At 43.9% G+C, this 14,138-nt stretch overlaps 1 long non-coding RNA gene across 1 annotated transcript in view; it reads right to left on the bottom strand.

Moving 5' to 3' along the window:
- Positions 1 to 14,138, bottom strand: part of LOC112551085 — a 53,078-nt gene that overhangs the window by 25,087 nt on the left and 13,853 nt on the right. The window contains exon 2 of the long non-coding RNA XR_003095229.1: positions 9,574 to 9,713. This is a non-coding gene — a long non-coding RNA (uncharacterized LOC112551085). The remainder of the gene's footprint in view (positions 1 to 9,573; positions 9,714 to 14,138) is intronic.

Raw genomic sequence — 14,138 nt, 5'->3', positions numbered from 1 at the left:
GGGTGTGTGGACTGAACAGGTTGGCAACTGCTTGCACCTGAGGTGCTGCAGCACTGGAATGAGTCATCAAGGAACGTGCTGTGAAATCCCAAGAACAAGGTCTATGGAGGGCCATCCACTCTCTGAGAGGCCACATGTACTACTATGGAGCCAATAGTCATAGGGCCAGTATAGGGAGCTTATGCACAGGCTGAAATACCACTTGGGATCCAGCTATGACACCCGGAGTAGCATCAGCCCTGCCTCCAGCCCACCAGGCCAGGCCAATTAAGACCCGGGTCCTGCTGTGGAGAATGGCAACTCCCTGGGTTCTGGTCCAAGTTCTAGAGCAGGCAATGTTCCAGTTTTTCTTTATTATGACCATGAGAAGTTTGGCACCTGCAACATTTAATTAAATGAAGGGGCAGCAATTTCATGCACAGCATTCCCTCTGTCACCCCAAGATTTCATTCTTGTTAAGTGAGCTTTCCATGGCTGCCCACCCCTTTTCCCATCTCAAGAGAAGAACCGCCTGGTGCAGCCAAGGACTTTCCCACTGTCTCAATGTTAACTGAGAAGAAGGTTCCAAGTTCTGGAATGGGCAACATTGAACAGTTTTTGTTTCATAAACATACTTAACAGTTTAGTAGCTTCAACATTTGATTAAAATGAGACCTGTCTCTTCTTTGTGTGTGTCCCTAGCAGGGGAGGGGAGAAGAAAGGGAAAGGGTGCCTGGGAATCCTGGGTTGTGGGCAGTGGTACCTGTGATGCAGGGCCAGAGGAGCCTATGGCAAGTAAAGCATGGCTTAGTACCAGGGAATGGGCACTCAAAGTCCTTGGGGCCTGTTTATCCAGGGAGGGCTCTCAGTTCACGTGGGTGAGGCGGCAATCAGCCAGGACTTTGCAAACCAGACAGCTTGCTGCAGTGAGGTACCAAGACCACACACATTGGCAGGGGGGCTTACCCTCTCCCCCATCCCTGTGCTGCATGTGCTCACAGTACAAGGCCCACTCCATAGCTGAAGTGCTCCTTCAGGCACACAGCTACACACATAGGACCTCAAGAGCAAGGGCAGGTGGGGGTAAGCCAGCCCCCAATAAGGCCAGGGATGGCGATGAAGTCACCAATGATGAAATTGGGGACCCCAGGAGCATAGCTCCTACTGTCCATCACCCCAGCATCCTCCTTATCAGCGGCATGAAAGTCACTGGCCCAGCTGTGCCTGGGATGCTGGATGTGTGTGTGTGTGTGTGTGTGTGTGTGTGTGTGTGTGTGTGTGTGTGAGAGAGAGAGAGAGAGAGAGAGAGTGTTGGGGGCATCCAGGTGGTTGGCCATGATGTCCCTGCCAATCAACCAGGGGCCGCTTGACCATCTGGCTCCACTCTGAAGTCTTTGGCAGCCCAGGGAGCCCACAGGGCATACTAAGAGGCATGTGAGAACCCCCCTACCTGCTGTGCTTGGGCTATGTAGGCAGGCTTCAAGCTGTGCCCACCCCCACCCCCAGAGGTGACATGTTCTGCTTCCTCCTGACCTAAATGGGGACACTTAAAATCTCTAAAGTCAGTGCTTCCACTGCAGGCTTCTTGAATGCCTGTACTTAACTGTGAATTCTACTGCAGTTGAAAGAAAGGCTTCCTTTTAAACAACATTATTACATTTCATAGGTAATTAAGATGAGGCAATAATGTCACTCCAGCATGGTTCAGAAAGGTAATCATCTACAGTAAATGGTCCCCACAGGTTTCTCCATAGACTTCAGCCTTCGTCATTCAAATAGGGCACAGTTGCACAAGTAAACAAAGACAGAAACTGATGAAGCAGGATGGAGGCAGACACACCCACGTGTTCACCATGATCCTTTTTTTGTTGTTGTTCTTGCCATTTACTCCTGCCTAGTAGAAGCATTAGACAAAGAGAGAAGAGGCATACAGCTAAGGCCTATGTTTGCATGCTGAGGGACACACATAAGATCCATTCACAATATCTAATGCTTTCTCCTACTTGCACCCATATAAGCTTGCAATTACTTGATCTGAAGCATAATAGCCTAGCAGCACATTCTGTTACACAAGCACTTGTAGGAATCTAACACATGAAAGCAAAACTATTAAGAGAATTTAGCCAGGGCAGTGGGGCTAATACAGTTCTAACCAGAAGTAGTCAGAGCCTAAATTTTATCTCGTATGAAAGAACAGCAGATTGACCCAAGCTGGAGCACTGATTCATTGATGACCTACCCTGCCACCTACTGACTCACTTAGCTCCAAGACAACTACTTCTTCTCAGCCAAGTATTGACCAGTCAAGGCAAACTTCAGTTTATGAAATCTGACAAGAACTCAGCTCAGAACATCATGGTGACTGCATTATTGTACAAGAGTCAACTGGCCATCAACGATATCTACATTTTCACAATGACTGCTCAGATTACCTGCAGACCAGGGCTGATTATTGTATGCATTTTTAATGGGATACTTTGACCAGGGTGGATAAAATATGGCAAGTAATGAATTCAATAAAGATTAATTTAGAAAAATATACCTTATGTACAAAGCAAGCAAATCTACTGAAGTCAATATAGTATTCTTCCCTTCATAATGGACATCACCAGAAGGCTTATTAATTTACACTAGCAATCATTTCTTGTTTCAGCACTTTGCTGATCTGGTTTTTCAGTTATCAAGTATCCAAATATCTGAATCAATTGCACTTAAAGGAGAAAACCATGTTCTGATTCATGAAAACACAGTGAAATCAACAGGCCCTATTCTATCATATTCATAGTGGCACCAGAATAAATCCAAAGCAAGTATATTGATGTCAGTGATATTTTTTGCATGCAACAGAATGAAGAATCTAATCCAATAAATCTCCATGGTATATAAATCAGAATGGAACTGGCCCTGTATTAGAATGGGAAATTTCTGCTGCCAAATAATTTGCGTACAAACTCTGCAGATACCTTTTACAATTCTAAAATGTTGTAATCCTTGGAAATTGACACTCTACAGAGGGCTCTGTCCTGATTCATATTCTATACCAGTGTTTCTCAACCTGTGGTTTATGACCCAAAAGTGGGTCACGAGAATATATGAAAGGATAGCAAACAGACTTTTAAAATGGATTCTCCTTTAAAAGACAAAAGCATGGGCTTTTTCCTTGCAGGTTGGAAGAATTCCAGCCTGCAAAGGGCTGCTTACCCCACCCTCCCATTTACTCCCCCACACCCTGCACAATGAGGGGCTAGGGCATAGGGGTGGGGCAGCAGGTCAGGCATGAGGGGTTGTGGACTGTGGCCATTGATGTTTACACATGTGTTATGGTACAAAAATGGTTGATAACCACTGTTCTATACAACATAATCAGTAGCGCCAGAACAATAGTGCAGAGCTACACTACCCAAAGAGTAGTGAAACTTTCCCATTGCATACATGGAGGGCAGGCAGGCTGTGCTATTCGGAGTCAGAGCCTGTTACTCCAATTCCTTTTCTCAACTCTTTGAGTTTTGCCAGTTTTCTACCCACTAACCCATGTCTGTCTGAAATTCAACAAAAAGTTGACCTGTAAGCATGCATGTATTCCTGACCTACCACCACCTGTAATACCACAGATCTTTGTTATGCTAACCCACTTTCCTGTCACACCTTGCTGATTTGGTTCTCTTAGGGAGGTTGGATGACTCTTTGGGAGAAGATCTGTCTGGCATGGTCCAGTTCTTCTGCAGGGCTCCACCTACCCTACACCCTGTCCCTTCTTCTCAGGCCTTTGGTGAAAAGTCCCCATTGAACAGCAAACAACTCTGGTCATTCTTGGGGTTAGCTAACTATTACCAATGGTTTGTTCCCTACTTCTCCAAGTTGGCAGTGCCCCTCATGGAAGCCTTGAAAGGGCGACAGACAGAAGCCATAAAATGGACTCCAGAGATGACATGTAACTTTGAATGTCTAAAGAAAGCCTTATGCGAGGACATAGTAATATATACTCCTGCCTTCTGTAAAACTTTTATTTTACAGATGGAGGCATCAGAAACCACCATTGCAGCAGTCCTGACTCAAGAGGATGACAGACTGGAGAGACCCATTGCCTATGCAAGTCAAAAACTGTTTCTGGCAGAAACACAGTACACTATGATAGAAAGGGACTATTTGACAATCTGATGGGCAGTCGAGCATTTCCGGTACTACTTAATGGGGAGGGAATTCAAATTCATGACAGACTACACACCCCTAAAATGGTTGAGTACAGCCAAGACTAGTAATGCCCATATTACTAGATGGGCCTTGGCCCTGCAGCCATTCAAATTTCACTTATCACACCGGCCAGGAAAACATAACATCATAGCAGACTTTTTATCCAGGTGCAGGGATGAAATCGGGCCCAGCAACACAGGATGTCAGACATTAAAGACACATGAAATGCAAGGTAGGAAACCAAAACTGAAGACTGAGACGCCCCAAGGCATCTTGAAGGGGAGGGTTATGTCCCAAGAGGACAGCCACAGGGAGACAGGGGGACTCCCCCTGCAGTGGGACTTGGAACAGGGACAGCCCACCACTACACAAGCCCTGAAACCAGGGCAAACTTACCTCTTACAGGAGAAGAGAAGGTGGACACACTGCACCAGCACCAAACAGCCATGTGATTTGTGAGCCGCACCTATTTCTGGCTCTGGCCAGCACAGGTGGGTGACATCATCCCTGGATGCTGCCTGGCTGGGATAAAAGCCAGCACCGAGACACCAGGGAGGCACTGCAGGAGGTGCATGGCAAGGGTGCTTCCCACATTAGGCGTAGACAACGCTGGCGTGCAGCATGGGATATGGAGCCAGAGCACCAGGAGGGGTCCCCAGCAAGGGAGAGGACCTCGGATGACGTCAAGGGATGACAAAGACTATAAAGCAATGTGTCCGTGAGTGGGAAGGGAACGGGCCAGGACCGTACCCCAGACTGCTGTTGAAATCTTTTTCTTTTTTGTTTGTTGTTTCTTTTTTCCGCCCCTTTCTGATGGGGATCAGCCCCGAGAGGCCCTGAGGTAAGGGCAGAGGCAGAGGCAGCACTCCAAAGGTAGGAGTGGCCAAAGGACCGTGGCCAACAGCCAGGCTTAGCCAAAAGGTCCATTGGGAGGCTGGGAGCAAGTCAAGATTCTCCGGGAATGCAGAGGTTGGGATGAACCATCGTCTCTCTTCCCATGAGAGAGATGGGAAGAGATGACATCAGAGGGTGAGCCTTGTGAACATCAAGGGGCCATCCTAGAGGCTGGTGCATGGATGTGGTGTAGGGGTTGGCAGAGCCCCATGACTACCTGCTGAGGGTTGCAGCCAATCTGAGGGAGCCCACTGAAGGGGAGCCCACCACTGAAGACATCATCAATGTCATGGCAGGAAAGTCTCTGGTCTTTCCCTGGGGTGATCGTGGGCTCATGGCAGGAAAGTCTCTGGTCTTTCCCTGGGGGGATCGAGGGCTTATTCAGAGGTCACTAGAACCCACACTGTAGCCAACACCTGGTGCATGCACCAAGGCAGCACATGAGTGTATTCTTGAGACCAGGCAGGCACAGAGAAAAATACTGAACTTCACTTAGCTTTTTAAAAAAAGGCCTTTGACACACATTTTCAGGAAAGTGCTCCAAGCTTGAATCCCAAGAGGGCACAGGCACCTCCTGGAAGAATTGAGTAAAGTAGCTAAGGTTCTTAGAAGTGCAGGACCTCAGAGACACTCCCAGTCCACAGCATTTCTTACTGACTAACTTTGGCAATGCCCCAGTTTCGCACTCAGGGTGGTAATTACTGTGAATCCCATTCTTAGGTGTTTACTTCTTCCCCTGCATTGTGCAATGGGGCTGGATGCCTATTTTATGGTTATGGATTTGGCTACAGGGGCAGGCACCTAATAGTTAGGTACTGTATCAGTCATAGTTATGATGTCTAAGTTCCTTCATAGATCTGTGCCTTTGACAAATGCCTATGCCAGATAATACAGACATGTAGTAGAATAATTTTCAGAAATCAAATGTGACATCAAAACTCTCACAATTTTGGACTTCTGTGTCATAACAATATGCTAATAAAAGGCCAGATGAAGAATTAAAAGAAAATGTTGATACATTATAAAATATATTGTTTCTTTGAAACTGTAATGTCTGTTCTCTGATATACAAAGTTAGTGCCCAATTACATCCTACATAGTCATAGTCAGTATTTTAATACAGTGCAATTATTTTAGTCATAGATCTATTACCAGCATTAATGTCCTATGCACTGAATGGAGAGGTGCCAAATTGGCCAAAATTCAAAATGGAATACAGTAGTCAATCTTGCAAAATTTCATGGCACATATTGTGCCCAGACAGCTGTAAGAAATGCATAGATGTCACAGGAACCCAGTTTTGTGCAATTAACCCATTTTCAGGTTTTCCTCATGCAACAAGTGCATATATTTTTACTGTTCTATTGTATTCATAGAAGAATATATGATCCTGTATATCTATAGCTTTTAAAAACTAAGAACAAAAAGATGTATTTTGTACTAATTTTGGTTACATAACTTCTTTTTCACCACAATAAAATATCAGTTCTGTAGGGGATGCTTGGCTCACCTGAATACTGAGAAAGTTTTAATGATTATAAAAAATATTTCTTTCTTACTTTGTGTTAACTTAGCAAAGTATGTGACCTTGCTACATCCATACAGCACAGGGCATGTGCATTCAGAAATCATCAAGCCCAGGCAGTAGGAAACTGTCACACAACCCAGCAATACACCATTTTTTTTTTTTTTTTTTTTTTTTTTTTTTTTACATACAACACAAATCTTTTTTTTCCAAAAACCATCTCCTGGAAATTGGTGTGCACATTATAAACAAGGAAATACAGGAAGAACAGTTTTTGCACTTAAGCGTCTGCTAGGCAACAGTGAAAGTAACATCTGCATGCAATCTACAGGGAGCAGAACAACGAGCAGGCTCAGGTCCCTAGCTTCTGCTACTCAGTGGGTGCATCTACACATGCAATTAGCATGTAGAAATAACCTCCAACGCAGTTCACATCAGAGTTTATTTCTCCTGGGAATAGCATTTACACATGTACCTGAGACCACAGCAAGTAGATATGGGGTGAGAAGCTCCAGACTTGCAGGGTGTCCAGGTTGTCAGCCTGCCAGCCTGGGGCTGCTCCTCTTTGACTCAACATGCTTTGGAGAAGCTGGCTGAGGCACACGCGTGCTATAGTGCAGGGGCTAGCAAGCAGGCAGTCCCTGCACTGTAACACCCTCATGCCCCAGCCCACTCCAATCACCATCTATACATGCATTTCCGTAAACTTAATGACTGCTGTAGGATAATACTTGTCCTGGACAGTAATATCCTACAGCAGAGTTAATTAATTTACTGCCCCCTAATACAGACACATGTGTAGACAGTGACAATTTACTGCAGAACTAATTAGTCAACTCCACAGTAAAGCACATGTGTAGATGCACCCAATTACTAAAAAAACCTTCTTTTCTTCATTCTACTTTCAAAACCACACTGTGCATCTTATTCTGGGATGTGTTATATGTGAGAAAATATGTTTTTTCTCTTTCTTTCTTACCTACTTGGTGGTAAATTCTCAATGTTACAAAGCAGATTGGATGTGGTAAGTGCTTGAAAAAAACAATAAGCTTCTGTTTTCTGTCAAATGAAGACAAGTGGCTCTGTTATGTTAATACACTGCAATAAAAATGAGCTCAGTGGCCAAGGCTCCCAAGGTTTCAGAAGCCAAACCAAAATATTAATCTTTTCTTCTGATCACATTTAAAACTCAAGTCAATCAGTGGGCAGCAAGTAATGTGCCTAGAGACCACAGACTGTATTTTTTTTGCTTTTTTATTCGCTTTGTGTTAACCTAAGAAGATGTGCTGACTTGGTAGAATCACTGCAGCAATTGCTAAACAATGAATGAAAATGAAATGTAAAAAATTCTGGCCAATGCACCAGGCAATCACTGCTGTGTTGGGCTGGGCCACTCATGTGCCCACACACAATTCAGGGCTCAAATTCAACCAAGGAATTAAAAAAAAAAAAAAAAAAAACACCTCAAGCCCAGGCACTTTTAGCACAACAGTAAGTAGAAAATCCTGCAAGTGAAATGGCTTCTTTTATTATTTCTTCAGAAAGCTTTGCATTAGATGAGCTAACAGTTTTTGATGATCCTGAAATTTTGAGGCAGCAATTTCTAAGGCTGTTCTTTTGGGTAGTGGGATGCTTTGTCTGGAAGGTAGCGGAGGGGAAGCTCTGTTTCCCAAAATGGCTTTACAAATAGAAGCAATTTGAAATTGTATGCAACATTGCAGCCAAAGCCTAGAAAGATCACTTGACTTAAAGGAAGCATCTCATGTAGTACCAAACATGTATACAGGGAAACTACTGTTATTTAGGAGTGGAAAAAGTAGATGGGCACTCAGTCTTCCTAGGTTTCATGCTCAGTTGTGCCACTGACCCTCCATATAACCGAAGAAAACATATTGCTTAGCATTCCATGCACCTTGCTTTACCCACCTATGAAACAATACTTCCATATTTCAAGAGGGTGGTGTGAAGCTTAACATTCACATATCAGTTCCAAATAGACTTAAAGAAAGGGAAAAATATTAGTATTATAATCACCAAAACAACTTGGAATTAGGTAATTAGGAATCTTTTGGGGAAATTTCCATTAAATTTTCCAGAATCAAAGCCTGCAGTTAAGAAGAAATTTTAGCTTTTCTGGTTGGAGAAAAAATAAATCAAATAAATGTAAATTAACAGAAACTGAACCACCACCGTGTTTGCAAGACTGCAGATAAGCAGCCCCAGGCCTGTGTTGCTGCTTAGGGATTTCCCAAGCTGTAGCATAGTGGATATTGCCCAGCATCTAATTAAATTTCATTACTGTTTTTCAGAACTCTGTGGAAATCAGTGAAACAGTAGGAATCAGACCAAGTTGCTTCTGGTGCTTGAAAAAGCTCTTATAGAAATACTAAGGCAAACAGTAGATTGTTCACTTCCAAGCTAAACAAAGGGTAAAGTGGCAGTCTGACATACACATTATATTAGCTCTGATGCTGGAAGACAAGATTAAGATTTGAGACCACTCCCAATTATTCTGATAGCAGTCAGGAGGTTTTGAGGTGGCATGAGAAAAGAAACAAACACAGAGAATATGGTTTCTTTCTATTCAGGCAAACTTAGGGGTCTAGGGAATGGCTTCAAATTTGTCTGACATATAGTAGCACACACAAAAAATAGAGCCTCGCAACAGAAATATTTCTTCATCAGGGACGTCAACATCCTCCATGTTTCTTGGCAGCTGCAGTGACTGGCTTATTATCCAGATATTATTTCTGGGTAGTGACCTGAGTTTTTAATATTGACATGCCATAGTCAACTATGAGTTAGTGCAAATGGGTTTAGTCTTTTGTGTCTTAGATGCATGGTAAAATATCCCAGACATGCATGCAAAAGACTAAGGATAAGATAGCACGGAGAAGAAAACAGTGAGTTACCTTAAACTTTAAACTTTGTATATGAATTTTGAAGGGAAAAGTGAGGGAAGAAAGTATAAATGAGGTGTGTACCTGCTTATGCCATAAGAACAGGTGGCGCATGGCTCGGGACTGTACCACCCAGGCTCAAACCCCCGTCTGCACTGACACACTGGTATGTCAAGCGTTTTCTCCTCAGAAGGTCTCCTCCTGCTTTCCTGCCACATCTTCATCTTAATGAAAGACAAAGGGAGATTCCAAGTATGTTACCAACCACCCTTGGGTACACTCTATTTGTAGGTGTTTCTTGAGGCTCCTCCTTCCCTACCCCCATCCACTCACCAACCAAGGCTCATCAGCTTTATGTTGCTCAGTATTTGAATCATATATGACCAGCTGGGTTTGGTGCTTTTCCTTCTTGAAAAATGTCCTGATTATGGGATGTCCCACATGCGGTTGATTCGGCTGCCCCTCAGATGTTACCAATCCATTTCATCCATAATTAATTCATAAGTCAAAAGAGGGTCCCAAAATTAATCTATAAATCACCATAGTTCATGATTCAATGAATTAATCAAGAATGTCCAAAATTAATTAATTCATCATGACAGTCCAAACTTCAATCCCCAAATCACGTAGGTCAATAATTAATTCTCAGAACAAGTAAGTCCTCACTAAATTACATGGTTCTCTTTATTCAACAATAACCCAAATCACATAGCCTGTTCCCTCAACCTACTTGCTCTTAAATAATTCTGGTCCTAGGGGTGTCAGTCAGTTCTGGGACCTAGCAGGGGTTCCAGCCCAAATCGAGGGCTCCATCAGGATACAGCACAGCAATAACTGCCCCCCTCTCAAAAAAAAACAAAAAAAACAAACAAACAAACCCACAAAACAAAAGAGAAGTGGCAAGGTTTCTGCCACACACATACATCCTTCTTCCTGTATCTGTGTACTGGGGTCCAGGATGGGTCCTCTTTGGGGTGGCTCTGGATCACAGAAGAGCAGGACACCCCTCCAGGTATCCCACCTATAGAACTAGCTTGGTGCATTACCAGCCTCAGCATCCTGGAGCTCATAACAACTGTGCTGCTTTCCGCATTCTCGTCACAGTTCTGGCCTCCTGTAGCTGGTTCTTGGTGTGGGTGTCTGACATCATGCCCTACGCACCTCTCCAACCTCATGGAGCATGTACATATAAATCATGGAGGTGATGCTGCTCACCACTCTATGACCTCCACATCTGCACTTCCATTAATTAATTATTTACCCAATTATTTATTGGGTAAATAATTAATGGCTCCAGCCCTTACCAGGCATTTGGCCAGGGGGTTGTTGCTGTCCTCCTGAGCCACCCAAACCCATCTTGTGGAGTGTCTGGTCACCTGGACCAGTTGCACTGTGACAAGGAGAAAGAGAGCACAATGTAGGGTAAGGAAAACAGATAAGAGTGTTGTGGGACAGAGAAGGAAAAGGAGAAAACAGACACCATACAAACAATTCAGGGGAGGCGGGGATAGATCTATTATGGGTGAAAGATGAAAGCGGAGTTATGTCAGGAAGAGAAAGAGGTTTTAAAAGGCAATTGAAGTTGAATACGTAGGGCCTGCCAAGCTGCAATCTGAAATATTAGACAAATTCCACCAGTATTTGTTGAATAATTTATTCAATAAATAGTTTTATTCTGGTATTTGGCTAGCTCTGTAGATGGCCAAATACTCTTTGGTGAATATCTCATTCAACAAACATCAAGGAAATTCATTGAATAATATATTCAGTTAATATTTTTTCTATCTATTTAACCAGACCTAAAATCAGCTATATAACTCTGGAGAATGTTGAGTATTTCCTGTACCTTGGAAGCCATCTCTCGCAGAAGGCCAACATTGATGAAGAAATCCAACATTGCCTCAAAATGTGCAAGGCCAGCCTTTTGACACCTGGGGAAATGTATGTTCGAAGACTGTGACATCAGATTCAAAACTGAGCTTGTGGTTTATCAAGCAGTTGTGATCCCTACATTACTGTACAGAGCTGAGATGTGAACACATGCAGGAGACACCTCAAATTGTTGGAGAAGTACCATCAACACTGTCTACAGAAGATCTTTTGAATCCAATTAGAAGACAAACACACCAGCATTAGTGTTCTCTTGCAAGTAAACATCACAAGAATTGAAGCGATGATCATTCAACATCAACTTCAGTGGGCCAGCCATGTCATTCAGATGTCTGACTCCAAACTCCCAAAGCAAGTTTTATTCTCCCAGCTCAGTCACATGGTATACACTCAAGACGAGGGCAGAAAAAGCATTTCAAAGACGTCCTCAAAGCCAACTTGAAAAAAATACATCAACACCAACTCATGGAAGGCTATCACCCAAGACTGTCCCAAATGGAGGAAGAGTTTGCTGTAAGGATTGAGTACTTTGAAACCTCATGACAACAACAGGAGACAGAAAAGCGGAAGTGGCAGAAACAGCAGGTTGCAAATCAAATCAGGAATCTAGAGCCACCCACCATGCAAAGAAACATGTGCCTGAGTTGCAGTAAAACCTGTTAATCCCTAATTGGCCTTGTCATCCATCTTCAGACCCACAGATAAATCAATCAGGGATGACAATCATCCTCAGCTGTGAGGGACTGCCAATGCTGATGATGCTTAACTATAACAAATGTTATTTGCGGCAAGGACAAAGTCTTCCTTTCAATCTCTGTTTAGAAAGAGCCTAGTTAATTCCAGTTCTTAATTACAATGCAAATAATAATATTTGATTGTTATGCATATAGTTAACTGTAGCATTGTCACAACTTTTTGTTCCTTTACATTACCCAAGATGTAGAAGCACAGGCAATTTTCACCGTGTGTGGTAGTCTAAATCCTTTGCCTAGGAAGTGTCAATTTTTGAAGCCCAGATTATCATAATTAAGTGCCTTTGGTGCCAGTTACAACTTGCAGTCAGAAACTAGTGGGTAACTTATCTTTCATCTGCTTAAATGCACCTGAGTTTTGTCAGATTAGTTTTGCCTCTTTCATTGAAAGGACATTGATGAGATAATTGTCACCTCGGTACTTATACAAATCAATTCGTAGTGCTCTTAAAAAGGCAACACCTTTCTCCCTGTATAATGTAATCCATCCTAAAAGAACTCAGAAATTAAATATTGGATCATGCACCACAAAACTACATTGAAAGAGAGTATGAATGCAAAGTCAAACACTCATAAGCTGAAGAAAAATATTAAACTTGCTGTTGCACAGGCAACTTTAGCTCAACCCCTCCTCTCTTCTATGATATAATGATATGATTTTTAATAAAACAATCATACTGAGTGTTTTCCACAGGACTCCTGCCTCATGCACTTTGCAGAATGGAGAGAGTCTTTTGAAAATGAAATAGGTACTCATTATTTCTTTTTGAACTCCTCCTCATTCAACGTGGAGTCTCATCTTATTTGTTACCAGACATCCCAATTCTGTTCTGAATACATTATTGATAATTTTTTCATTTGCTTTACTATGATGCTCATCATTACAGTATCTGATGTTTAGGTGTGCTCATTCATCCATCCCATGCTGCTTTATGAACAGAAGTGCTGAGTATTTACAGATCCAAGTAGCTTTGGCTGCAGCTGGGAAGGCCCCCGCATCTGCACAAATCAGGTGCCAGGTATCTCAGCTTGGTTATCCACAAAAAGATGACAAAGTTAGTGAACACCTGTGGAAAGTTTAATTGAAATGATTCACAGAATCACAGAAGAACTCTGCAATCAAGCTAAGGCTAGAACAGCAGTAGGCAAAATACAGCCCACAGACTGGATCTGGCTCACCGGGAGATTGTCTGGTCTGTGGTAGGTTTCTCAGTCCAGCCCATCTCAGGTGCAGGGTGGCAGCTTGGGCTGTGGTCCTGCAGAACACCTGTGGAAAGTTTAATTGAAATGATTCACAGAATCACAGAAGAACTCTGCAATCAAGCTAAGGCTAGAACAGCAGTAGGCAAAATACAGCCCACAGACTGGATCTGGCTCACCGGGAGATTGTCTGGTCTGTGGTAGGTTTCTCAGTCCAGCCCATCTCAGGTGCAGGGTGGCAGCTTGGGCTGTGGTCCGGCCCCCCTGGGTACACAGCAGAGCTGGGGCAGCAGCCAGACTCCATTTCCCAGCAGCCCCAGTGGTGGTGGCCCCTTCCAGCTGCCACAGCTGCCAGACCTGGCCCCACTGCTCAGGCATCCTAGTCCATCCACCCCACACCCACTGCTAGGGGCAGGACTGGCATGGACAGGGCACTCGGCTGGGCAGCTGGGATGGGGCTGATAGTGGGCAGGGAGTAGTGTTCAGGAGTGAGATGGACAGGTGGGGCTGGGGACACCCCAGGATCTTGGGGTGATGACAGCATTGGACTGGGCCCAGAGCAGAGATGTGATCCACCCCTTGCAACCCCCTGCCCATGGAACCCATGCTCATCACAGGGCCATGCCAGCAGTAGATCTTGGCTCTGTCCTGGCCTTGGGCTTGCGCTGTCACCATCCCATGACCCTGCCCCATGATCCCAGCCTTGCCCACCTGTCCCACTCCTAATCACTGCTTCTCACCTGCCTGCCCGCAGCCCCATCCCACAAAGAGTGCAGGGAGTTTTGGTGAGTTGTTGAGCCGGGGGGG

Source organism: Alligator sinensis, unplaced genomic scaffold (assembly GCF_000455745.1).
Source record: "Alligator sinensis unplaced genomic scaffold, ASM45574v1 scaffold832_4, whole genome shotgun sequence".
Taxonomy (NCBI): Eukaryota; Metazoa; Chordata; order Crocodylia; family Alligatoridae; genus Alligator; species Alligator sinensis.
This window is presented reverse-complemented; position numbering and strand designations above follow the sequence as displayed.